The sequence below is a fragment of the Myotis daubentonii genome, chromosome 6, assembly GCF_963259705.1.
Source record: "Myotis daubentonii chromosome 6, mMyoDau2.1, whole genome shotgun sequence".
Lineage (NCBI taxonomy): Eukaryota > Metazoa > Chordata > Mammalia > Chiroptera > Vespertilionidae > Myotis > Myotis daubentonii.
This window is the reverse complement of record NC_081845.1, coordinates 96589148-96615324: the sequence shown is the minus strand read 5'-3', so window position 1 is coordinate 96615324 and position 26177 is coordinate 96589148. Positions and strand designations below refer to the sequence as shown.

The 26177-nt window shown below is 39.4% G+C and overlaps 1 long non-coding RNA gene across 1 annotated transcript; it reads right to left on the bottom strand.

The window, feature by feature from the left end:
• Positions 1-4311: 4311 nt before the first annotated feature.
• Positions 4312-24376, bottom strand: LOC132236582 (uncharacterized). The gene is made up of 6 exons (XR_009453329.1): positions 24353-24376; positions 23704-23727; positions 22394-22414; positions 21799-21819; positions 5610-5630; positions 4312-4329 (listed from the first exon to the last, which is right to left on the bottom strand). It is a non-coding gene; the product is annotated as an uncharacterized LOC132236582 (long non-coding RNA).
• Between the last annotated feature and the right edge of the window lie 1801 nt (positions 24377-26177).

Here is a 26177-nt window from a genome sequence, read left to right as displayed (position 1 = left end):
TCTGTCTCCACTCTATTTTACTTAGTGTTTCCTTTGTTTACATTGTGCAGCCTGTCCCTCCTTCTACTCATATCTTCTCATTTAACTTTTTCACCTTTATGTTTCGGAGTTTTATTTTGTGACCTGTAGCTTCAGATTGAATATAAATGTCTTAGTGTGTTATTTCCTTGGTCTTTCCTGTCGTCTCACCCTCACATGTGTGCCAGCATTGTGTCCTTTTGTTTCTCTTCCATAACCTCATTCTCTAAACAAATGAACAACTTTTTTTTTCTCTGTTCTTGACACATTGATTCCTGTTCCTATGGGCCTCTGACTTACCAAAACCAAAACCAAAACCAAAATTAAAAAGAAACCACCCCCGAGAGCCCCCTGTTCCCAAACCACTGTAACTTAAAGAAGTACGAGAAAACATGGAGGAAAGAGATGGAAGATGACCTGACTCTCTGGGTTCAGTGTTGTCAGATGTCGAGAGTGTCAGTGCAAACAAAGGAACCCAGATGTAACAGGACCAGAGGAAACTGAGAAAGACAGTGAACTCACCAGCTGCTACTGGAGCAAATGCTGAAAAAGAAAATACAACAAATTATTATCTTTCTGAATTATGTATTCAGTTCTCATTGATTAGCAATGCACCGGCCCTTTTGCTTTGTGTGTGTGACCTCCTGGTTCATAGGTCTAGGCTCAACCACTGAACCACACAGGCCAGGCCTTTTCCCTCAACCAAATATCATGAAAATTATTTTATTCCATATTTAAATTGTTCCTTAGGACACATGGAATTATAAATTTAAAGGGTACTATATTCTATGTATTTGCAACATACTGCAAATTTCCTTTCTGGAAGGGTTAGATTAATTTAAGCAGGATCCATGATGTATGAATGTATAAGTTTTAGCAAAGCCTTGCTTATTACAGTTAAATTTTTCTCTTCATTAGGTAAAACATATTACGTCAGGGTCTTAATTTTCTGTTTCTTATTCAATTTTTTTGTTGCCACTCACTGGCCATATTATAGCTTCTGAATTCTTTAGTAACTTAAGTGTACTCTGTAATAGGGAGGCACAGGGGGTGGAACAATGTGAGCGTGAAATCCTTTCCATCAGGGAAAATGTCTACAGGTGCCGGGGTCCAACCCCAGCGGGTCCAGGGGTCCCCAAAGGTGTGGACGGAGTTGGCGAAGAAGGAATGACATGGAGACAGCATTCAGTTGATCAGCAGCCTAGCCAGGATCTCCAGCCAAGTTCTGGTCTCGATCTCCAGAGAAGTTCTGCTTTCATGTTCTCTTGCTAGGTTCTCCAGCCAGGCTCTGTCCAGGATCTCCAGCCAGGTTCTGTCTGAGATCTCTAGCCAGGTTCGGTCACCAGGTTCTAGTCAGGCTCTCTTGCCAACCTCTGCAGTCAGGTTCAGTCCAGGATCCCTTGCCATGTTCTCTCCAGCGAAGTTCTTCTGTCTGTAGGTTCTGTGTAGGTTCTGTCTTCTTGGCTCTGTGTTCTAAGTTCTGTCTCCTGAGTTCTGTGTTCTAACTTCTGTGTCTTTCTGTCTGGTTCTGGGTTCTGTCTTCTTGATTCTGTTCTAAGTTCTGAGTGTTTCTGTCTTGTTACAACTGTATTTATACCAGTTGATTCAATCCTATCAATCTCTATTACAAAGGTTAGGGCGTTTCTTATCTCCATTCCAGGGAGTAAAGATTATGTAGCTTAAGCATGATTGTTTGTAGTGATTAACTACCCGCCTGGCACTTAGTTAAGGAGTTTCATCCCCTCCCTGACTTCAGGGAAAAATTCCTACCTGGGGAAACAACCTTTCTAGGAGAGGCATCCCCTCCCTGACTTCAGGGAAAAATTCCTACGTGGGGAAACAACCTTCCTCGGAGAGGTGACCTTGGTTAAAACACAGCGCCAAGAAGGTGAGCAAACATATTAAGAACCGTATGCCATATATGCCAGGTCCCTTGAAACAGCAAGGATGGACCGGCTCCCGGCATACAGGACACTAGGATTAGCAAATAGATGAATAACAACTTACCAATCGGTATTGCTGTAACTGGCAGAACAACATGAAATAAAAACATATTAGCAAAGTTTTTGGATAAAGGCTATAGATATATATTCTTCCCGTTCTTATTCTTTCTAAGGCACTAACAGAACGATCTTTGGAGGACACCGACCTCCCCCGGGAAGACATCCGGGGTGGAACCAGAGTGGGTGGCGTTGGTTTGTGGTGACGGAGGAGCCCCCGTGTGACGTGACTGGCGTCAGTGTATTTCCATGCAGCAGAAAGGCCCGGAGAGCTCATACACATGTGCCTGGGCCATTCTTTTCCTCTCTTTCCTCCCATGGAGGATTTGAAGTTTTAAACAATTACAGATCTGAATGCTAATTGCAGGTGACCTCTTTCCTCTTCCACACTGACATAGCTTTTTCTATTTCTTGTTGGCATCTCCACATTTGTTGTATCCCACCCTATATATCTTTCTTTTTTGCAGAATGAAAAGCTTGTTATTAAAAGCTATTTGAAATTTTTTTTAGAAAACAAAGTATTTCTTTTAAACTTAGTCTTTTAATCAGTTTATTTTATTATTGAATAATTAATAACCCATCAATTTGCCAAGTAAGAGGGACAGGGAATATTTATAAGTAAAAACATTAAATGGAATTGGTCAGAATTAGAAAAAAGTTTCTCCTCTTTTTGGGATTCCCAGTTTGTACCAGATTTAAGAAAGAAAAGGGAACTTACTGATAGGTACAGCTGCACGTGCTGGAATCCAAACAAATGATTAGTATGGGTTGACACTGATAACAGAATTGACATTGATAATAGAATTCTTACTGATACTGTTTCCAGAAAGGAATTTCTGGAATGAAAAGGATGAGCAAACTCCAAAGCCTTTTACCTGAGTTAGTTAGTCTCCCTTTTCTAGGACTGTAGTCACTTTGAAAGGGTGGGAGGGAGGTAAGTTATTTTCCTTTTGTCATCCAATTTCTCTTGGAAATTGAAATAGCACAGAGCTGGAAAAACCTCATGTCCTTTAAATTTTGATTCTATTTTCATTCTACTCCCTTTTCTCATTGCTAACTTCCATGAGTTTTTCCTTGTCATCTCTACCTTACATTTAGTTGAAAGTGAACTATTTTGTTGAAAAGTCAATAGGGCCAGTCCTAGGAGATTGTCATCTCTCTCATTTCTACTTCCTACAAAATTATTTCTGTTCATCAGTTTCATTTCTCAGGTGCTATTTAGTAATCTGAGAGGGGAGAAGTGGTCGATGTGTGTGCCGAGTGAGTGAAGGCCAGCAGTTCCAGCACAGCCAGAAGTGAGCAGAGCTCCACTCTTCCTGCTCCTCCTCAGCCATCTCTACTCTGTCCTGACCAGGAGTGCGTTTCAACATGTAAACTCTTGTTTGTTTCTAGTAGGACATTTTAACTTACTAGGAAAAAATCAATCATTTGCCGCCTCCCTCTTCTCCCCGCCAATAATCTTTGTGGTCTATGTTTTGTATAAATTAATAAATATTCTAGCAGAATTTGGGGAAAGGGTATAAGAAATAAAAATGTCAGTCTTTCCTTTGAAACAAAAACAGCCATGTTTAGGAAAAAGCTCATAGTGGGTGCATAACAGAAATATCAGATAGAAAGTGAATTTCTTAGGTGTCATTAAAGTGGACTTTAATTGATAGCATTCAGGGAGTGAAGACAGACACATATTCTCAAGTACTACCAAACATATTTTTCAGACCCAACAACTCCATTTCTAGAAGTGGGATAGATGAACTACTTTTTCTTCCTATTCTCCTCAACTTCTGTGGATGAGAAACATGTCAGAAATGTTTAAATTCACGTGTTAGCTCTGAGAGGGTCTTCTGCTTTGGTCTTTGCTCTATTCTCAGTGCCTGGCACAAGGTAGGCCCTCAGTAAATGTATTTTAAAAAATACGATATCAATTACTTTAACTTTGTCAATTTAATTCTATTTCTGTCATCTCCCACATTTCTATTCCCTACAAAAAGCATTTATAAACTCTAATAACAAAAATATTAACAACTAGCATATTTTTCCATAGGTGACTATTTACAAAAAAACATGTTCAAAGCATTATTTCTAATTTCAGGTCTCCTTTAGTCACCTCATTATTTGATTTCCCATTAGAGTGATTTTTACTTTCTAAAATATTCACCAGTAACTTTAGAGGAAGTAATTCAATTAAAAAAAAAAAGATTGAAAAAAATTGAATGTCAAGATCTTGCAAGTTCAGAAAAGGATGCAATCAGTACAGGAGTCAACCCCAGAATTGATGAATATCTATAGAACTTACGTGGCTGCTCTTGTTTTACTGTGAAAACAAAATGAAATAAATACATAAATAAGAGGTTTCTGGATTAGGAACAGGGTTACTTATCAAACTTTTTATACTGGAAGTCTTAGATACAGGACTTTGAAAGATCAACAAACTCTTTTTGGAATCAGTTAAATATAGTGAGAGAATAAAAGTCTTCAGATACTCCACTCAAGCTATTCTTTCCTTTTGACTTCTGTCTGCTAATTCAAACTTTCAAAAATCATTCACTGGAGAGTAGTATATTAAGTGAAATAAGTCAGTCAGAGAAAGACAAGTACCATATGAATTAATTTATTATGTAGAATATAATGAACAATATAAACTAACAAACAAAATAGATAAACATCATTGACTGGTAAGACTTTATTGTCCTTTTCTTATTCCTCCTTTTTTATTATTTGGAATTATTGTGCTGGTTTATTATGATCATTATAATTCTTGCTTGCTAATTCCTGCTCTTTGGGTTAATTTTAGAAATGTTTCTTTTTTCTGCAAGTGTAAATATTTGAGGGCTGGTTGGCCATATTTCTCACCATCTGACTGGGACAGAGGCACTGCTTGAATTTAGATTCAGGTGAATAGACCTGAATCTGAATCCCAGCCTCTGCTCTCATAATTGTGGGATCATGGGCAAGTCACCCAGTCTCACTATTTCCTTCTCTGTATAATAGGAGTAACAATGCGTATCTGATATAATGAATATCTCTATATATAAAAGCCCAGCGACCAAACAGCAGAATAACCAGAATGACCAAATCAATCAGTTGCTATATGTGCACTGACCACCAGGGGCAGATGTTCAATGCAGGAGCTGCCCCCTGGTGGTCCGTGCACTCCCACAGTGGGAGCACTACTCAGCTGACTGGGATGAGTGGCACTCCACAGCGGGCTGATCCCCGCAGGCCATGCCCCGCCCCCCCCCCAAGTGCATGAATCTGTGCACCGGGGCTCTAGTTTATGTATAAAGCCCTGAGTACAGTGCCTGGTACATTGTAATACATATTATTTATTACTTTAGTAGCATAATTAGTACCAATTAGTTTCAATATAGCCTCCAAATGACATTGATAGCTGAAATGGAGCCAGCTACTGAAAACAGGAATAGGGAAATAAGAAGCTAGGAGAGGAATGCTGAAAAAAATTAATAAACCATAGAGTCAGAAATATAAATCTTGTTCTTGGTACATTCGCACTAAAAACAGGCACAGAGGGGACTTCTAGGAACCACCAAAACCAAAGATAACAATAGAATTTGAGAGCAACATGGGACTCACCTTTAGATATCCCAGGTCTTGCTTCAAATAAAAAAGGCAAAAAAGCAAATTAGTGTGGTTGTCTGATGAAACAGAAACACATTTTCACTGATGTCTTTTCAGGATGAGCATCACACACTGAACAACAGTGGGCAGAGGCGGGTCAGGCAGGACTACGCTGCCTCGGGACTTGGGGAAGGAGGTGCACAGCCAGTGATGGAGCTCCTCGTACCTTTCCCACCCAGGGCTCTGAGTCGGTCATGTCAGGGAGTATGTCACCGCCCCCTCCTGTTTCCGTTGAGCTTTCCTGGCCCCCTTTTGCCATTTTTCTCTCCCAACCTCCACCAACATTTTAGATTTGCCCAGGCTGTCACTCCCTTGTCTGAGAGCAAGTTCTCTGTTCTCCATTAATCGCACACTTAGCATGGTCTCTGAGACCTGGCACTTAAATGCATGCTGAATCAGTGAAGAAATTCTCCAACCGTGGCCAGCAGCAGAGCACTCTTCCTCTCCCTCTGTGCTCCCCAGGCTCCCACTGGTCAGGAAGATTTTGTGTTTACAGGGAAAGGGCAGGGGCATCTGCAGACAGGAAGTGATCCCTGCCATGCCCTGCACGAGGCTGAACAAAAGAGACTGCCGGGGAGGGGTGATCACATGGTATTTTGTGCCTAAGCGCTGGCAGAATTTTAGCTATAAGGTTTTGAAAACTTGATGAGGCTAGGAATAATAATTTCAAAGTTATAAAGAATTTCCTGTTTGTAAGAGGAGAAATAATTAATAGATATTTAGGGCAGCTTGTTGTTTTGTTCTGGGAAATCCTGGGAAGGGCCAGGTAGGAAAAAGCAAAGCAGGGATAATAATATGGAAAGTGAGATTTGCAAAGGAAATAATTGATAGCCTATAGCTCCAAGTAATCAAACCGCTCCATGTAATAATGAGAAAACCTACCCAGAAGGAAACTATTGTAAAGAATGAATTTGGGTTGGACTAAGGTTGAAAATGTTCATTCAGTGTGTAAGTGTGTGCGTGCTCCTGTTCAAATACCACTAGCAAGCAACTTTATTGAAATGTGAGATAAAATTGAACTTTTGGGGCTCAGTGTGGAGAAGGAAGTCCTCATTCCTCGTGGATCAGTGGCTTTTTCAGCACCAGAGGCTGCACCTTGGAGAAGAAGAGCATTCACCATGGAAGTAAGAGGAGTTCCTTCAAATAGCCTCATGGACAGGGATGAAAATAAAGGAGACCAGAGAAGGGTGGCTCTCATAGACTAGGGTGCGGATGTGTGCTCACTCCCTTAGAGATCCCAGGGTTTGAAGGGGAGATGCACTGCAAGAGGGGCTGGGTCTTTTGCAGGTGGACACAGTGGTGATCCACAGCCCAATCTGCTATGACAACCCACTTCCTTAGGTCAGTGTATTGTTTTATTTGCTTTGTTTTCATTTTGAGATATTAAAAACACTCAAATTGCAATATCTCAGGAATCAATAGTCGTACTATCTGTAATGTAACATTGGTCATATTTGTTCCTACTTTCTTCTAAGAAAAAAGATATTACAGAGATGGCTAAAATCCCTTTGAATCGCCAATACCAGGTTCATTTCCTTCCTATTGCTCTTTGGAGGCAACCACTATTATGAGTTCAATGTGCACCCAAGAACTTTTAAAAGTAATTTAATAAATGTGTGGATTCCTAAGCAATATTGTAGGTTTAAATACATTTTTTAATTTGCATGTGTCATCTTTAATATTATTTTATATCTGAAAATGCAGGAAGGGGCAAAGTAAGTTTCCAGCAGTGAGTATGCAAAGTAGACTTTATTCTTGTATTATTATTCTTATATTATTTTCCTTATGAACAACTGTACACCTACTTTTGCATCTGACTTGTTTCGTTCAACACTATATATTGAGAAGTTTCTTTTATTATACACATAGACACACAAAGTTATTATTCATTTAAAACGGCTGTATAGGTCTCTTTTCTGGGTGTATATTAATTTATTTTTTATTTTTTTCTTACTAACATGTCACAAAAACATCTACATGTCTTCTTATGATCATAGTTAAAACTGTTCTTTAGAGTTTATAATGAGAAGTAGAATTCATGGGTATGTGCATATTTAGTTTAGATACTGACAAATTGCTTTTCAGAGAATGAGAGTTCTACTTGCCACACATCCCACTAAATAATTGATTTTATCAGGCTTTAAAGTTTTGGCCAATATATTTTGAGAAAAGTAGTATCTCATTTCTACATCGTATTTTTATCATTAAACTTTTCTTATGTTTATTAGATATCAATCTTCCTTATTTTGTGAAGTTTATGTTTATCCCACTTAATTTATTTTTCTTACTGATTGTGGGATTTTATATATATTTTTAATGCTGATAATTATTCATACTGCAAAAATTTTCTCAGACTGCCTGCCTCTTGTCTTTTTTGTTGTTGTTAATCCTCACCCAAGGATATTTTTTTCCATTGATTTTTAGAGAGAATGGAAGGGTGGGGAGAGACAGAAATATTGATGTGAGAGAGACATTGATTGGTTGCCTCCTGCACACACCCTGATCAGGGCTGGGGATTGAGCAATTGAGTTAAGTACCCTTGACCAAAATTGAACCTGGGACCTTTCAGTCCATGGGCTGACACTCTATCCACTGAGCCAAACCAGCTAGGGCTAATATGTTTTTTTCCTAGGAAATGTGTGAGGTAGAACATCTTTTTTGTTGTTTTTATTGTTGTTCCATAAAGACACTCAATTGACCCATGGTTATTTATTGAAGCCTCCAACTGTTTTGAGATAATTTTGTCATATAACAAGGCTCTGTCTTTGGGAAATTGATTTTGCCCCATTCCTCTGGCAACCATCAGTCTGGTTTCTGTATCTATGAATCTGTTTGTACTTTGTTCATTTAGTTTTCTCTTTAGATTCCACATATGTGAAACAAATAATATGTCTGACTTATTTCACGCAGTACAATATCCTCTCAGTCTATCCATGCAGTTACAAATGGTAAGATTTTATTCTTTTTATGGCCAAGTAATATTCCATTGTATATATGTACCACAACTTTTTATTATTTTATCCACTCATCTACTGATGGGCACTTGGGTTGCTTATTTTACTGGCCAATTCATTTTGTTCATTAGATTCTACAAATAAGTGAGATCATATGATATTTGTCTTTCACAGGTTGGCTTATTTCACTTAGAATACTATTCTCCAGGTCCATCCATACTGTCCCAAAGGGTAAAAGAGGTCCCTGTTTTTTAACAGCTGCATAATATTTTGTTGTAAATGTTCCACAGCTTTTTTATCCATTCATCTACTGATGGGCACTTGGGCTGTTTCCAAAGCTTAGCTATTGTAAATAAAGTTGCTATGAACATAGGGGTGCATATATTCTTTCTGATTGGTCTAGTTTTTAATATTAGTTTAACTCATTACTGTATTTTCTCTGCTACTTCACTTAAACATTTTTTTCTATCTTTTTTTCCCTTTCTTTTGGATTAATAAAGTTTTCTGTATTCCTTTTATTTTTTCCCTATGGGTTAAAATATATGTGTTTCATTTTTATTATATTAACAGTTAACTTTTATTTTTTAGTGTACATGCTCAAATATATATATGTACACAGTTTTTAACAAAGTGTAAAATTAAGTACTTCTGTCCTGTCAAATGGTCTTCATCCATAGTCACCAACCTTGTGTCTAAGTTATTTTTCTAATGCTTTAGGTCTATTGATTTTAAAACACACTGATACATTTCTCCTCCTTCACTTTCTTCTCCTTCCCCTCTTTTTCTTCTTTTCTTCTCTTTATATTCACGTTATAAATTGAACATCATTTTTGCCAGTTAATCTTGAGTTCTTATTTTCACTGAAATAATTCTTTCACTGAGAATCAGCTGTTAGTAACTTTTACATTCTTGAATATATGGAAAATGGCTTCATTTCCCTTCATTCATAAATGATAATTTGGCTGGTTGACTCATATAGATTTATAGTACTTTTCCATCAGTTCTTTGATGATATTGTTCTATTGAATTCTGGAACATTATTATTACCAATGGATAGTCGAGTATTACCATGATTCTTTAAATAATCTGCTTCTCTGGTGGTCTTTATGATTTTCTTTTGATCTCTGTCAGTGCAATATTTGTCTTGGCCAGCATGTATACCTCTGTGTGTGTATTTTAAAGTTATCAAATTCTAGGCCTCACTTTTGATCATTTGCGGAGCTAAGTCTCTTTTTTTTTTCTGGAATATTGTCAATTATTATCTCTTAAACTATTAGTTGGCATATTATCTGAATTCTCCCTTCTGGAATTCCTATTTCACTTGACCTTCTCATTCTGTTCAACCATGGCTTTATTCGGTTTCATATTTTCAAGCTCTTCACGTATGTGTTCAATTCTGAGGTATTTCCTCAGTTCTATCTTCCAATTCACTCATTTTAGCTATGATAAGTATAATACTTAAGTATTACATATATAACATATTTCTACCATTTTATTATATTATGTAAGTATCTGTTGTTTCAATTTCAGTAACTATTTTTTATTTCTAAGATTCTGCTTTGTGAGAACTAAGATGGTGTAGGTAAACAACTGTACTTTCACCTCCTACAACTACATCAAAATTACAACTAAAATACAGAACAACCATCATCCAGAATGGCTGGAAATCTGGCTGAATGGAAGGCTTGCAACTAAAGAAGTAAAGAAGAAAGCACAGTGAGACTGGTAGAAGGGGCAGAGGCACTGAATGGGCTGGACTGGCACCCACATGTACCACTATTTTAATTGAGAAGGAGATCCTCTCTGCAGAGGCCCCCTGGGAGGATAAAGGGGTCCCAACCCCACACCAGATCCCCAGCTCAGGCTCCCAGATCTGGGAAAAGAGGTCCCTGTAAATACAGGCTGTATAAACCAGTGGGGATTGGAACTTGTGACATGGAGGCTGCTGGATTTCCAGCTGATATTCTTAAAAGGCTGGCACATAAATTGAACTTACAAGGTCCCACTAGGGCAGTGGTTCTCAACCTTCTGGCCCTTTAAATACAGTTCCTCATGTTGTGACCCAACGATAAAATTATTTTTGTTGCTACTTCATAACTGTAATGTTGCTACTGTTATGAATTGTAATGTAAATATCAGATATGCAGGATGGTCTTAGGCGACCCCTGTGAAATGGTTGTTCAACCGCCAAAGGGGTCGTGACCCACAGGCTGAGAACCGCTGCACTAGGGAAAGGCTCTGGGAGACCCAGACATATACAGGGGAACTGGATTGTCTGGCAAAAGGGCATGAATTTGGGGCGGCTTTCTCCCAGATGGAGCTGCTCACAGGGATTATTGTTCCTATGCTGGGACCTCCCCCATCACAAGGCTGACCAGTAGCCGTTTCTGTTGGTAATACCCTGGTGATTCCCTGAGACCCTAACCCACCCAATTTGCAACCCCACCCAACCTTTGTGTAGCAGCGTTTGCATAGGAATGGCCTGTCCTTGCTCAGGCTTCACTATGCTAAAATCTCCCAAACAAGCTGCAGCTGGGTCAGGGAGCCCTAAACCTATCAATAAAAGGCCCAAGACCCAGCACTAATTCCAGCCTGCCTTGCTTCATAGCTGGGCATCATCTGGACACTTCTAAACCCGATACAAATCCAAGGAATTTGCAGATATTTCTGTAGCCCCAGACAGTGGCTAACTTGGACAGCTTCAGACCATAGCAGATTACAACTCTACACATTCATAAGTGACACACTGAAGGGTCAGACTCAGTGAGCACCAAAGCCCCATTGAAGCAACATTGAAGCAAGTCCTGCTCCGTAGGGGTGTCTCCTGTACAACAGCTCTCCCACTGTAGTCTCAATTGGGCCTCACAGCCAATTATCCTGGATGTCAGCTCCTCCCAGTGATACCAGCAGCAATCAAGTCCCCACTACAATAAGACAGTGGTCACAGCCCACAAAGGGGCACACCTAGAGTGTCTAGCTCAGGTAACTGGGGACACCTACTACACAAGGCCACTCTACCAACTCAAGGAGACATAACAGCTCTACCCAATACATAGAAACAAACATAGGGAAGCAGCCAAATGAGATAAAGAATCATGTCACAATGGAAGAAAGCAAACTACTAGATATAGAGTTCAAAATCATGGTTATAAGGTTATTCAAGAATCTTCATGAGACCTCCAAGGGCCTTAGTAAGACTTTCAAGGATCTTAGTAAGAATGAAAAAAAAGAAAGAAAAATGATCAGTCATAAATTAAACATACACTAACTGAAATAAAGAATAATTTGCAGGGATTCAACAGTAGAATTGAGGATACTGAGAATCAAATCAAGGATTTGGAATATAAGGAAGAAAAAACACCAAATCAGAAGAGCAAAAACAAAAAGAATCCAAATCATGAAGATAGTATAAGGAGCCTCTGGGACAACTTCAAGCATACCAACATTTGCATCGTGGGGATGGCAGAGGAAAAAAGAGAGAGAAAGATATTTAAAACCTATTTGAAGAAATAATGACAGAAAACTTCCCCTACCTGGTGAAAGAAATAGACTTACAAGTCCAGGAAGCACAGAGAATCCCAAACAAGAGAAACCCAAAGAGACCCACACCAAGACACAACATAATTAAAATGCCAAGGACTAAAGACAAAGAGAGAATCTTAAAAGCAGCAAGAGAAAAGCAGTTAGTTACCTACAAGGGAGTGCCCATACAACTGTCAGCTGATTTCTTAACAGAAACTATGTCGGCCAGAAGGGAGTAGCAAGAAATTATCAAAGTGATGAACAGCAAGGACCCACAACTAAGATTATTCTACCCAAAAAAGCTATCATTTAGAATTGAAGGTCAGATAATGAGCTTCACTGACAAGAAAAGGCTAAAGGAGTTCATCATCACCAAACCAGTATTACATGAAGTGTTGAAGCATTTTCTTTAAGAAGAAGATGAAGAGGAAGAAGAAGGAGATGAAGAAGAAGAAGAAGAAGAAGAAGAAGAAGAAGAAGAAGAAGAAGAAGAAGAAGAAGAAAAAGAACAACAAAAAGGCAATAAATACATATCTATCAACAATTGAATCTAAAAATCAAAATAAATGAATAAGAAATCTAATGAACAGAATAAATTGGTGAATAAAATAGAATCAAAGGCATGGAAATGGAACAGACTGGTGATTCCCAGAGGGTAGGGATGTGAGAGGGGGCGAGAAGAGATTAAACAAAGGTCTTATATGCATTACCTATGGACACAGACAATAGGGTGGTGAAGGCCTGGGGTAGGGCTGGAACTGGGTGGAGGGAGGTAATGAGGGGAATAAGAGGGCCATTGTAATATTCTCAAGAATAAATATTTATAAAACCCCAAACAAACAAACAAATTCAGCTTTGTTCTTTTTTTTATATCTGCCTATTGTTTTCCCAAACTACCATGAATATATGTTATTTTTCTTAAGTTTTTAAATGGATAGTCTTTATTTTATTTCCCATGAGGGAAGCAGAAACCTATAAGAACTCTAGTCTTCGCTACCCTTTCCTGTTATATTAGCTCTATCATATGCTATATACCATATTAGATGTCTTACCATTCTAACTTTAATTTTTCTCCTTAATCACCTTCAATTAGGCTGTTGTTCCCCTCAACCCTATCAAGGCTAATAACAAACCCCATTTTATTATTAAAATTCAATGACCAATTCTCAGTTAAAAAATATTATCTCTTAGCAGTTTTTTAAAATTATTGACACTATTACAGATGTCCTCATATGTAATAGTGTCATATGCACCTCCCCTGGTCTTCATTGTTGTTGTCTGCATCCAAAGGCTATGTATATATGTTCTTTGGCTACTCTCTTTCATCCAGCGCAATCCACCTGCCCCTCCCTCTGACCTCTGTCAATCTGTTCCATGTATCCATACTTCTGGTTCTATTTTGTTCCTCAAATTATTATGTCCATTAAATTCCACATACAAGTGAGATCATATGGTTTTTGTGTTTCACTGACATTTCACATAGCATAATACTCTCTAGGTCCATCTATGTTGTTGCAAAGGTTAAGAGTTCCTTCTGTTCTATAGCTACATTGTGTGACTATGCCACAGTTTTTGTAAAAAGTAATTCTTTATTGTTGAAAGTATTACATATGTCCTTTTTACCCTATTGCCCTTTTAAATCCTCCTTCCCCCAATCCCTCACCACCCTACCATCTGTGTACATGGGTTATGCACATTACGCACATGAGTTCATTGGTTGATCTCCCCCCCTCCACCCTCTCCTGCGTTCCCTCTGAGGTTTTACAGTCTGATCGATGTGTCCATGTCTCTGGGTCTATTTTTGTTGATTAGTTTATGTTGTTCATTAGATTCCACATATGAGTGAAATCATGTGATATTTATCTTTCTCTGACTGCCTTACTTTGCTTAGCATAATGCTCTCTAGTTCCATTCATGCTGTTGCAAATGGTAGGAGTTTTTTATTTACAGCTGCATAGTATTCCATTGTATAGATGTACCACAACTTTTTAATCTACTCATCTACTGATGGGCACTTGGGCTGTTTCCAGATCTTGGTTATTGTAAATCACACTGCTATGAACATAGAAGTCTATATATTCTTTCAGATTGGTGTTTCAGGATTTTTAGGATATATTCTCAGAAGTGGGAAGGCTGAGTTAAAAGGCAGTTCCATTTTTAATTTTTTGAAGAAACTCCATACTGTTTTCTACAGTGGGTGCATCATTTTGCATTCCCACCAACAGTGCATTAGGAATCCCTTTTCTCTGCATCTTTACCATCACATGTTGTTTGTTGACTTATTGAAAGTAGCCATTCTGGCAGGTATGAGGTGATACTTAAATGTAGTTTTAATTTGCATCTCTCTGGTGATTAGTGATGTTGAGCATTTTATCATATGCCTATTGGTCATCTGTGTGTCTTCATTAGAGAAGTGTCTATCCAGATCCTTTGCCCATATTTTAATTGGATTGCTTGTCTTCCTGGTGTTGAGTTGTATATGTTCTTGATATATTTTGGAAATCAACCCCTAATCATTAGCAAATATGTTCTGCCATACAGTGGATTCCCTTTTTATTTATTTATTTATTTTTAAAAATATACTTTATTGATTTTTTACAGAGAGGAAGGGAGAGGAATAGAGAGTCAGAAACATCGATGGGAGAGAAACATTGATCAGCTGCCTCCTGCACACCTCCTACTGGGGATGTACCCGCAACCAAGGTACATGCCTTTGAGACTGGAATTGAACTTGAGACCCTTGAGTCCGCAGGTCGACACTCTATCCACTGAGCCAAACTGGTTAGGACAGAGTCCCTTTTTATTTTGTTGATGTTTTCATTTGCTGTGCAGAAACTTTCTAGTTTGATATAGTTCCCTTTATTTTTCCCTTTGTTTCCCTTTCCCTAGCAGATATATTGGTAAAAATATTGCTACACAAGATGTCTGAGATTATATTGCCTATATTTCTTCTAGAATTTTTATGATTTTATGACTTACATTTAAGTTTTTAATCCATTATGCATTTATTCTTGTGTATAGTGTAAATTGGTGGGCTAGTTTCATTTTTTTGCATGTGCCTGTCCAGTTTTCTCAATACTATTTATTAAAAAGACTATTTTTACTCCATTGTATACTCCTGCTTCCTTTGTTGAATATTAATTGACCATAAAGACATGGGTTGATTTCTGGGCTCTCTCTTCTGTTCCATTGATGTATATGCCTGTTCTGTGCTTATACCAGGCTATTTTAATTACAATGGCTTTGTAGTGTAGTTTGATGTCAGTATTGTTATACCTCCAACTTTGTTCTTCTTTCTCAAGATTGCTGAGGCTATTCAAGGCCTTTTTTGGTTCCATATACACTTGTGGAATATTTGTTTTAGATCTGTGAAATATGCCATTGATATTTTAATAGGAATTGTATTGAATCTATAGATTCCTTTGAGTAGTATGAACATTTTAATGATGTTAATTTTCTCAATCCATGAACATGGTATATGCTTCCACTTGTTTGTATCTTTCTCTATCTCTTTCTTCAGTGTCCTATAGTTTTCGAAGTACAGGTCTTTTACCTCCTTGATTAAGTTTATTACCAGGTACCTTACTTTCTGTTGCAATAGTAAATGGGATTACTTTCTTACTTTCTCTTTCTGAGAGTTCATTATTGGTTTATAGAAAGCCACCAATTTCTGGGTATTAATTTTGTATCTGACTAATTTTCTGAATTCATTTATTAGATCTAGTAGTTTTTTTTGGAGGAGTTTTTAGGGTTTTCTATGTACAATATCATGTCATCTGTGAATAAAGAGAGTTTTACTTTCTCCTTTCTAATTTTGACATCTTTTAGTTCTTCTTATTGTCTGATTCCTGTGGCTAGGACTTCATGTACTATGTAGAATAAGAGTGGTAAAAGTGGACATCCCTGTCTTGCTCTTGATCTTAAGAGAAATGGTTTTAGTTTTTGCTCATTGAGAATGATTTGGCTGTAGGTTTGTCAGATATTGGCCTTTATTATGTTGAGGTATGATCCCCCTATTCCTACTTTGCTGGGAGTTTTTATCATAAGTGGGTGTTGGATTTTGTCAAGTGCCTTTTCTGCATCAATTGTTCTGACCATGTAATTTTTACTTTTCATTTTGTTTATGTGATATATCATACTTATTGATTTGTGAATATTGTATCAACCTTGCATCTCTGCAATAAATCCCACTTGGTCATGGTATATGATCTTTTTATATATTGCTGGATCTGATTTGCTAATATTTTGTTGAGGACTTTAGCATCTGTTTTCATCAGGGATATTGGTCCTTAATTTTCTTTCTTTGTAATGTCTTTATCTGGTTTTGGAATTAGGATATTACTGGCCTAGTAACAAGAGCTTGGGAATCTTCTCTTCTCTTGAATTTTTTAGAATTTGCCTGTGAAACCATCTGGTCCAGAACTTTTGTTTGCTGGGAGTTTTTTTTTTTTTTTCTCTTCTAAGTGATCTTTTCAATTTAATTAGTTGTAATCAGTCTATTCAGGTTTTATGATTCTTCCTTATTGAATTTTGGAAGATTGTATGCTTCTAGGAATTTGCCCATTTTGCCCAGGTTTTCCAGTTTGTTGGCATATAGTTTTTATAGTATTTTATTACTGCACCTGTCAGTGGCCTACTTGGTGAGGGCCCCTCAGCAGTGACAGGCTATGAGGTGTACTGAGGGGAGGGAGTTGAGGGGCTCTGGAATAGGCCAGACTCAGTCAATCCTCCCCCATCAGGAATCATGCAGTGGAGCCCTCAGCATTGGCCAAGTTCTTGCAGATTCCTTTATTTTTTATTTTTTTATTTTAGTAAATCTTTATTGTTCAGATTATTACATTTGTTCCTCTTTTTTCCCCCCATAGCTCCCCTCCACCCAGTTCCCACCCCACCCTCTGCCCTTACCCCCACACTGTCCTCATCCCTAGGTGCACAATTTTTGTCCAGTCTCTTCCCGCATCTCCCACACCCCTTTACCCACCAAGAATAGTGAGTCCATTCCCTTTCTATGCCCCTGATTCTATTATAATCAACAGTTCATTCTGTTCATCAGATTATTTATTCACTTGATTCTTAGATTCACTTGTTGATAGATGCATATTTGTTGTTCATAATTTGTATCTTTACCTTTCTCTTCTTCTTCCTCTTCTTAAAGGATACCTTTCAGCATTTCATATAATACTGGTTTGGTGGTGATGAACTCCTTTAGCTTTTCCTTATCTGTGAAGCTCTTTATCTGACCTTCAATTCTGAATGATAGCTTTGCTGGATAAAGTAATCTTGGTTGTAGGTTCTTGGTATTCATCACTTTGAATATTTCTTGCCACTCCCTTCTGGCCTGCAAAGTTTCTGTTGAGAAATCAGCTGACAGTCATATGGGTACTCCCTTGTAGGTAACTGAGTTTATTTCTTTTGCTGCTTTTAAGATTCTCTCTTTGTCTTTTGCTCTTGGCATTTTAATTATGGTGTGTCTTGGTGTGGTCCTCTTTGGATTCCTTTTGTTTGGGGTTCTCTGCGCTTCCTGGACTTGTAAGTCTATTTCTTTCACCAGGTAGGGGAAGTTTTCGGTCATTATTTCTTCAAATAGGTTTTCAGTATCTTGCTCTCTCTCATATTCTGATACCCCTATAATTCTGATGTTGGTACGCTTGAAGCTGTCCCAGAGGCTCCTTACACTATCTTCGTATTTTCGGATTCTTTTTTCATTTTGCTTTTCTGGTTGGGTGTTTTTTGCTTCTTCGCATTTCAAATCTTTTCCTTGATTCTTGCGCTCCTCTGGTCTGCTGTTGGGAGTCTATATAATATTCGTTATTTCTGTCCGTGTATGCTTAATTTCTAGTTGGTTCTTTATCACAACATCGAGGGTCTCATTAGATTTCTTGAGGATCTCAATAAGTTTATAGGCGGCTTCTAGACAGTTCTTGAGAGACCTTAAAAGTGTGGTTCGGAACTCAATATCCTCCATTGACAGTTTTGTCCTGTTTCTTTGTCTTCGCATTTTTTATGCTTTCTTGGTGCACCCCCTAGTGGTCTTTGTGCGCAGTCTTGTTGTAGTTAAGCCTTGATTGTTCTAGTTAATACTAGGGGGATTTGACCTCCAGGCCAACTGGCGCCTCCGCAGTGCCTGCACCCGCAGCTCCTGCAGCCCCGACTGGCAAACTCTGTCCAGATTCCTTTAAAGAACTCAAGCATGTTTTCTACAAGGCATTTAGGTGCCTGCTCTTGATGATGTGGAAACAGTCATTCTCATATCCGAGAGAAAAGGATCTACACTTAACAGAGGAGAGAAATTGCAAGCTCAATTAAGTAAAATCCATTTCTCAGCCTCAGCTCAGTGGGAACAATAGCCACCAGGAGGGTGGGCAAGATGGAAAAGCAGATTCTACTTCCTTCCTATTCTGATTAGTGGCCTAAGATTGCCTTATTTTCATTGATTTAAAATGACTAGATAATTATGGGTTGTACCTAAGATATTACAGAATGGAAAAAAGATATGTGTCAGAGAACATGCTTATAACCTACTAAGTGCGGACTATTTAATAAACTAGCCATGGATGGCCAAGTCATCTCAAACTTAACAGATGCTAAAGACTGCTTCCTCTAAACCTGCTCTTCTCTCCAACTTACCTAGTTCAGTAAATAACCAACCCCATTCTTCCAGTTGTTTAGGCCCCAAACTTAGGGATAACTTGTGGTTGTTTTTTGTTGTTGTTGTTTTTTTTGTTGTTGTTTGTTTGTTTTTGTTTGTTTGTTTTTTGCTAAACCCACATTCAATCCGACAGCAGGCCCTGTGACCTCCCCTATGACCACTCTACTTTTGACCACACTCACCTGTAACTGGTATTTTTAGAATTCCAGTCCTTCTAACTGGTGTTCCTGACTCTTCTCCTGAGCCTCCTGCCCTTGTCACTCCCACCCCAGTTAATCTTCAATACAGGAGACAGAGAGATCTTGTAAACTTGTAAAGCAGACTTTATGACTCCCCACTGAAACCCTGAAGTGGGCTCTCATCACACACCTTGCATTTTTACCAAGTGCTTCAAGGGCCACATAACCTGGCCTCTGTCTCTCTGACTTCATGATCTACGGCTCTACCTCCTTCTCTGCATTCTAGCCAGGCTGGAATGTGCTCCCCACAGCAGGCCCCGTGGACTTGCTTCTCTTGTCTGGACTCTTTTTATCCCCTCTCTGTCCCACCTTTCTCTGGCCTAGTCAATTATCCAATTTACATTTCTGCATGGCATTTATCTACCTGACATCTAGTATGTATTGGCTTACTATTATTTGCCTGGTTTCATTTCAAAATGCCACCTCCTTTCATGCAGGGGCTTTGTCTTTTTAACCTCTGCATTCTCAGTGCCCAGGTAATGCCTGGCCTGGAACAATACATATCTAGTAAATGCATTAATATGTTTGAAGGTTTTAAGTTTCTCACTTTAATGCTCTTCAGATTGCTACAGCTGCGTTTCTCTGGGTTGGAATCCTCCAGTTTGTTGAGGATTGTGACGTGTCAGTCATAAGGTGCTGGATTTCCTCATACATTTAATAATTTTTTGGAAGTCTCTTATTCCTTGGTAGTTATCTTTGTGGACGTTTTATCCTATGAATCTGGGTTGTGGATCCCTTCTCGTGGGGCATTTCATGGTTGCTACTGCCCCAGCCACTGGGACTCACCATCACCAAATGAGAGCTCACGCATTTGACTGGAGGTTCCCACACTGCATGGGTAGCACACTCCCAGCAGGGCTTTGCTCCCAGTCAGAATGAGGCCTTCGCCCACGCAGCGGGCCTTGCTCCTGGGCTGGGGCAGGTGGGCGGGCATATTTTGGTGCCTCTCCCGGACAGGCAGTGTATTTTCTGCTCCTCGCTTCGCTCAGCGATGCTCAGTTCCAGCTCTCGCTCTGCTGAGTCCTGAGACCTTGGTGCTGTCTTGTCAGATGTTGAAACTCTAACTCTGTCTCTGGGGTGCAGTTGCTCCCTCTGCCCTCATTGCTCACCATTCTTGCTAAGGGGATTATCTTTAGCTTTTCCTCACAATGTATTTCTATTCAGTTTATGCTCCTCGGAAATCATCTAATCTCCCCTTTTATGCTTAAGCTTGGCTGTGTATCCTATATAATAAAAGACTAATATGCAAATTGACTAAACCGCAGAACAACTAGTCACTATGATGCACACTGACCACCAGGGGGCAGATGCTCAATGCAGGAGCTGCCCCCTGGTGGTCAGTGAGCTCCCACAGGGGAGCACCATTCAGCCAGAAGCTGGGCTCACTGCTGGTGAGTGCAGCGGCAGTGATGGGAGCCTCTCCTGCCTCTGTGGCAGTCGGACATCCCCCTAGAGCTCCTGGACTGTGAGAGGGTGCAGGCCGGGCTGAGAGACACGATCCCCCCTGAAGTGCATACATTTTGTGCAGTGGGCCTCTAGGTTTTAATTTAAAAAATTAATAGCCAAGTCAGGTGGCATATTTCCTACTTCCTTTGGCATACCCTTTTCCTCCTCCTAATCCCTTGGGTCTTGGATTGTTATATCTCCTTGCCTTCCTATCCTTTCTGATGCCTCCGCTGAAAGGAACACTATTTATTCAATTTAGATTCTGGATTATGATTTCTATCTGCAGGACCAATAAACCCAATGCTGACATCACATAGGCCTTGGTCTCTGGTCCCAATTATGGGGCATGTGCCTAAATGTGAATGCCTGAGGTTTTCAATCTCACCCTTGGGTTTGCATCATTGACTCTGTAGACTAAGCATTTTCATCTGTGCGGAGAATATTTGGCTAATCAACTTCCTAGCTTACAATTCAGAAAGAATGTGTAGATGGGGACTTCAGAAGGACACTAGATCATTCTAAGTAAACAGTTTCAATTCTCCCTTTTCAAATACCAATCCCCATGTCCTAACATTATTGAAATTATTAAAACAATATTATTATAAAACATATTCAGAATGTTTATAGATGGAAGTGTGGGATGGATGTATATAAGTATGTTTGTAATCTGTCAGAGTGATCAAGATGTCCATCATGGCTTAAAAATTGGGAAATTTTACCTAAAGTCAGGATTAAGAGAGATGCTTTGGCACTCTAGATTTGCATTCTTGCATGGAGAGATTGGCTGGAGCTGAGTGGCAGCTGCCCTTTAGACTGTTCTGCACAGTTCCTAGGGGATGTAAGTCATCTCACTCATTTCCGTTACCTGCCTAGGCTTTGTTGATACTGAAATTTTAACCTGGATAGGAACTTAGTGTTTTAATATTAATGTGATTTAATTTCAATCTGGGAAACCCAGGGAATATTGGGATTGCATAAAAATCATTTGTAACATACATATGAGATTTGATTTATGGAAAATTAGTGCACAGTGTGAAAGTGACTTCCTGAGTTCTGTATTCAATATCACCCTGTTTGTGCTTGATCTGGTTTAAATATTGTCATTTTTTGGTGTCTGTTACCTGGGAAACTGAGTTAAGAACTGAAATAATGGTAAATCCTACAGTTATGAATCAAAGAGATTGTCTTTCAATTCTAATCTAGAGGCCTTTGGGTAAGGTGGGTGCGAACAAATATGAGAAACATGAGTCTCACTCTCTTGTGTACTTAGAGATAGAAACATCAAAGCTCAGAAAAAGTCCCACATATGACCAACTGATAAATAAAGAACTTACTTGAGGTTCTCTGTGAAATCGCTAAAAAATAAGCAAAAGAAATCCATGTAATTTTTCTTAAACAGAAAAAACAGTATGTCTAATATAGTCTACTGGCATCTGTCATCTGTGAGGGGAGTACTTGGGTGGGCATAAGAAGAAAGTGCCCCAAAGTATTCAATGCAAACTTAGATATAAAGATTAAGCAGTGATGATGCATGAAGAAGCCAACAGGGTTTCCTTAAAAGGCCTCTTTATTTATTGGACCTGAACAATTTTGGGTATAGTCTCAGGTGAAAACCACTGGATTTTTCTGTTTTCTTTGAATAGCACTATAACACTCAAAGGCCTCTCTCCATTTAAATATCATTTTTGGACTTCTTGTCTCTCTCTCAAAAATTCTGCTTACTCTATGATTTTTTAAATATTCTTCAGTTTTTTTGTTGACCAATGTTAGCTTAGTCTTCTTTTTAATCAGTATTCTCTTAAATTATCTGCAACGTAGGGGAAGCTGGGTCATAAGGAAGCAAGAGGGCAATAGAAAGTCATATCACTTTAACAGAACTAAGTCCCTCCGACCTTGAAGACCAAAGTAGAGAGCAGATGTAGTACTTACTTATGGGTGCCAGGGGTTGACCTGAAAAAACAAATTAGATATTGTTAGATACTTGATGGAAAGAAACAAGCGTAACAGGATTATTTGTACAGGGGAGCAGCTTCTTGATAGTGACACAGCTCTTTTGTTCAGATCATGCTTCTGTGACTATGTATTCTTAGGCAGGTATGTGGCCTCAGTTTCTCAGCCCTTACAAAGAGGTGAGCGGAGTTACTCTAAAGGTTAAATAGACCCATCGTATTTCTATTTTGTGCTAACATTCTAAAGAGGTTTCACAGATTACAAGTGCTGTATGATTAAGTCATGTTTGTCAGGCTGTTCAACTAGTGGTTCATTGAAGAGGACAATGCTAATTCCAGCAGGAAGTAATGGATCATAAAAAATGTATATAAAAATGTTGAATAAAGCCTTTCAGCCAATTCTTTCCCCTCTCCCCTTGCTTCCAAAAAAAGATTAAATAGACAGCTGCCAGTGGAGTAGTAGGGGGTGAGAATGAGCGTGCGCACACACACACACACACACACACACACACACACACACAGGAGAAAGAAACTCATGGACATGGATAACAGTGTGTGATTGCTGGGAAGGGGTGGGGAGGGTGGAAGGAGGTGGAGGATGGTATAGGGGGATAAATGGTGATGGACAGAGACTTCACTTTGGTGGTGAGCACACAATACAGTGTACAGATGATGTGCTGTGGAATTGTACACCTGGAACCTGTATAATTTTGTTAACCAATGTCATCCTAACAAATTCAATAAAAAGGGAAAAAGATGAAATGGGATAACGTAATTAAAGCACCTGTGCCACACAGGACATGTAAATATATAGTAAGTCAATGTAAATTTACTTCACAGAACAGAAAGCGGGATGCGCAGCAGGCAAAGGAAACAGAGCAGTGGGTCTCCGGTTGCTGCACAAGAGTTAGCAACGAGCAGGCCAGGGACGGTGCCTGGCCTTGTGGAGAACAAGAGGGACAGAGAGCAGTAGGAGCAACTACAGTTACCCCCGGGCAGTGAAGGTGGAGCAGCTGACACACCTTTATAACCTTTTCTTCCCACTATTTTCCCTTCTATTTGCAGAATTCCTTCTCAGTAGGTTATTATACCAACAGGGAAACTATCCCCTTTGGTTTTATTTACTTTTAATGTAAACCAGCAGCTTTTGAAATTCCCCCAAAATAATTAGTAATGTCGTGGAACTTTGGTAACGGGAAGCTAGATGTATCTCATGGCCAGAAACCCCAGCGCTGGCCCTCAGAGCCCAGTTACAGGAGCCCACAGTGGAGGGACCAGGGAAAGACGTACCCAGGGCATGTGGAGTTGATTCATCTGGAAAACAGAACAGAGAAAATTATCTCCTTTTCCTTTCATCCCTGTTCAATTTGATTTTCAATGTGTGAAGTCCCTTGTAACAGGTCATTTTAAACGGCTGGGAAACCTTTTCTCTGTTCTTGATTTTTTATGTAAACTATGGAGTTTGATGTTTTCATAAAATTATGAAGAAGCTGAGATAATTATTGTTAGTATGCAGGCAAGATATCAAAATGTTACACCCCTAAAGCCCTTATATACTCAGGGAAATTTTTCTCAGATATCTTAGAATCCAAATGTGGAAGAACAGACCTGGTGAGGCATGAAGTTCAAAGAAAGAACTGTTTTAGAAACTTCCTCTCTCTTCCTTTCTCTCCTACCATTCATCTCCCTTTTCTGTAGACAATCTGCTATTGATGGTCTTTATGACTAAGCACATTTTCTCCCTCTCAAATTTATGTAAATCAATAGTGTTAGAACTTTCAAATACATCATTAATAACCCAGAGGGATTTTGACAGTGAGATAGCAAGAGGCCAAGATGGACTTCACTCCCTCCCCATCTCAATAGGGCACAGACTCTTGGCCCCGCTGGAGACCAATGGAGCCCTGCAGCAGAGAATCACATGAACACACAGACTTACGGGTTTTGTGAGGAGTTGCTCCCACTGAAACACAAGCAGAGAGATTCCTTATTACCCTCTCTTACTTATTGTACTATTCATTTTTTTTCTATCAGTATATTTCTTAGTGATATAACTGCTTGTAAAGTTTTTCTGATTACAGGCATTTGAACTTTCCAAAAAAACTTATAATCAGCTGGGGATATGCTGCTTAATGGGGAATCAAAAGGCTAAGAAAATAGGAGTTTCAAGTTTCTGGCTGGAATCAAGTTCCAATAGACATCGCTGGACTTCGACCAGGACCCCACCGAGAAGCAAATGGACAATTTACTAATTGCTTGTGTAGGCGACCCATCTGGAAAGCAGAAATCTTCTCTATACCTTTTACTTTCATTTGTTTTCCTTCTGTATGGAAAGTCACTAATTGAGAATCTTTAGAATCATGGGGAAAGATTCTCTGCTTTTTAATTTGTATGCGAGCCAGTGAATATTCTAGAAACTTCTTAGTAACCTAGTGGAATTCTGAGTCATGGAAACATAAGGGGTCGAGGAATTAGGAGCTTTAAACTACTACAGTCCCAATACAGACAGGCGAATTCTGGTCCAAGATCTGTCAGATACTGCTGGAGACAGATGAGTTCCATCATGGAGAGAGAGAGTCAAACTTACAGGAGGATTCTGTAGCTGAAAAACAAAGAGAGAAATCAGCATGGAAAGGCTGCTGAGAGAGGAGCCAGTTTCCCTGCTATTCTGCGAGGGAGGTCAGAAATGGCTGCGAGGGGTGGGGTGGGTGGGTAGAGGGGCGCAGCAAACCCCTGCGGTGCTGCAGTCCATGGCTGGGAAGGTGGCTGCCACCAGGTCTTGGTGGGTCTGCCTCTGCCTAGTCTGAGAGGCTGCAGGACAGTGAGATGACATATCTCTTCCCTGTGTGAAGGACTGACTGATAATTTAAAAAACCCTATAGGCTATTAGTACGTTAAACTCTGTGGCTTCACCTCTCCCTAATTCTGCCATCCAATGCAAGCTTTCATTCAGTAATGCAAATAGCCTCCCTCCTTGTTGAAAAGCCACAAGAAACTTTGGATAGCTTCTTCTGAATATATATATTCAGCCTCGATTGAGGGTTTATATATCCCCCAATTTATTCATTCCTTAGTAGGGGCAGCTAGAGAGTGGAAGAGGGAACATGAATTTCTACACCCTTAAGACACAAAGTATTCCAGATTCTGTAGGGAGCTGAATTGAACTATCATATAAGAATAGGCATGGAACTTACTTGCCATATCTGAAGTATCAGCTGATATGAAAATGGAAGGAAAAAAGAAGGGAGAAATTAGTGTGTTTAGAACCAAGAGTCGTCAGTTCTCCTGCGATGGGTCTAGAAAGGGTAACTGCAGAGCGGAGGCAGTGAGCTCTAAATTCTGCCCACAGCTCCCGTGTCTGGGCGTAGCACCCGCCTCGCCCTGACATCCTCAGGCTTGATCCTTCTGGTCTGTGGCAGGGAATAACCCTGAGGCCCACCCTATTACTGGACTTCTGTCACTCTCATTTCCACTCACCTCAGTTTCCACCTAACCTTTCAACTCACTCGAACATATTATTCTTACTCCTCTTTACGAGTCCCATTTGGAGCACTCATTTTTGTTAATCAAGAAAAATCAATGCATTTTGCACTGTCTTCAAACGCCTTGTGATTTAGGGGGAAGCTGGGAAGAAACGAATGTAGCAGTCCATGTTCAGGTATACATTTTTTATTTTGGAAGTGTTTACACACAGGGGAGGAGGAGTTAAGCAGGGAAGAAAAGTAGTAGAATCCACATACCTATATCGTTTTTCTGGCACATGG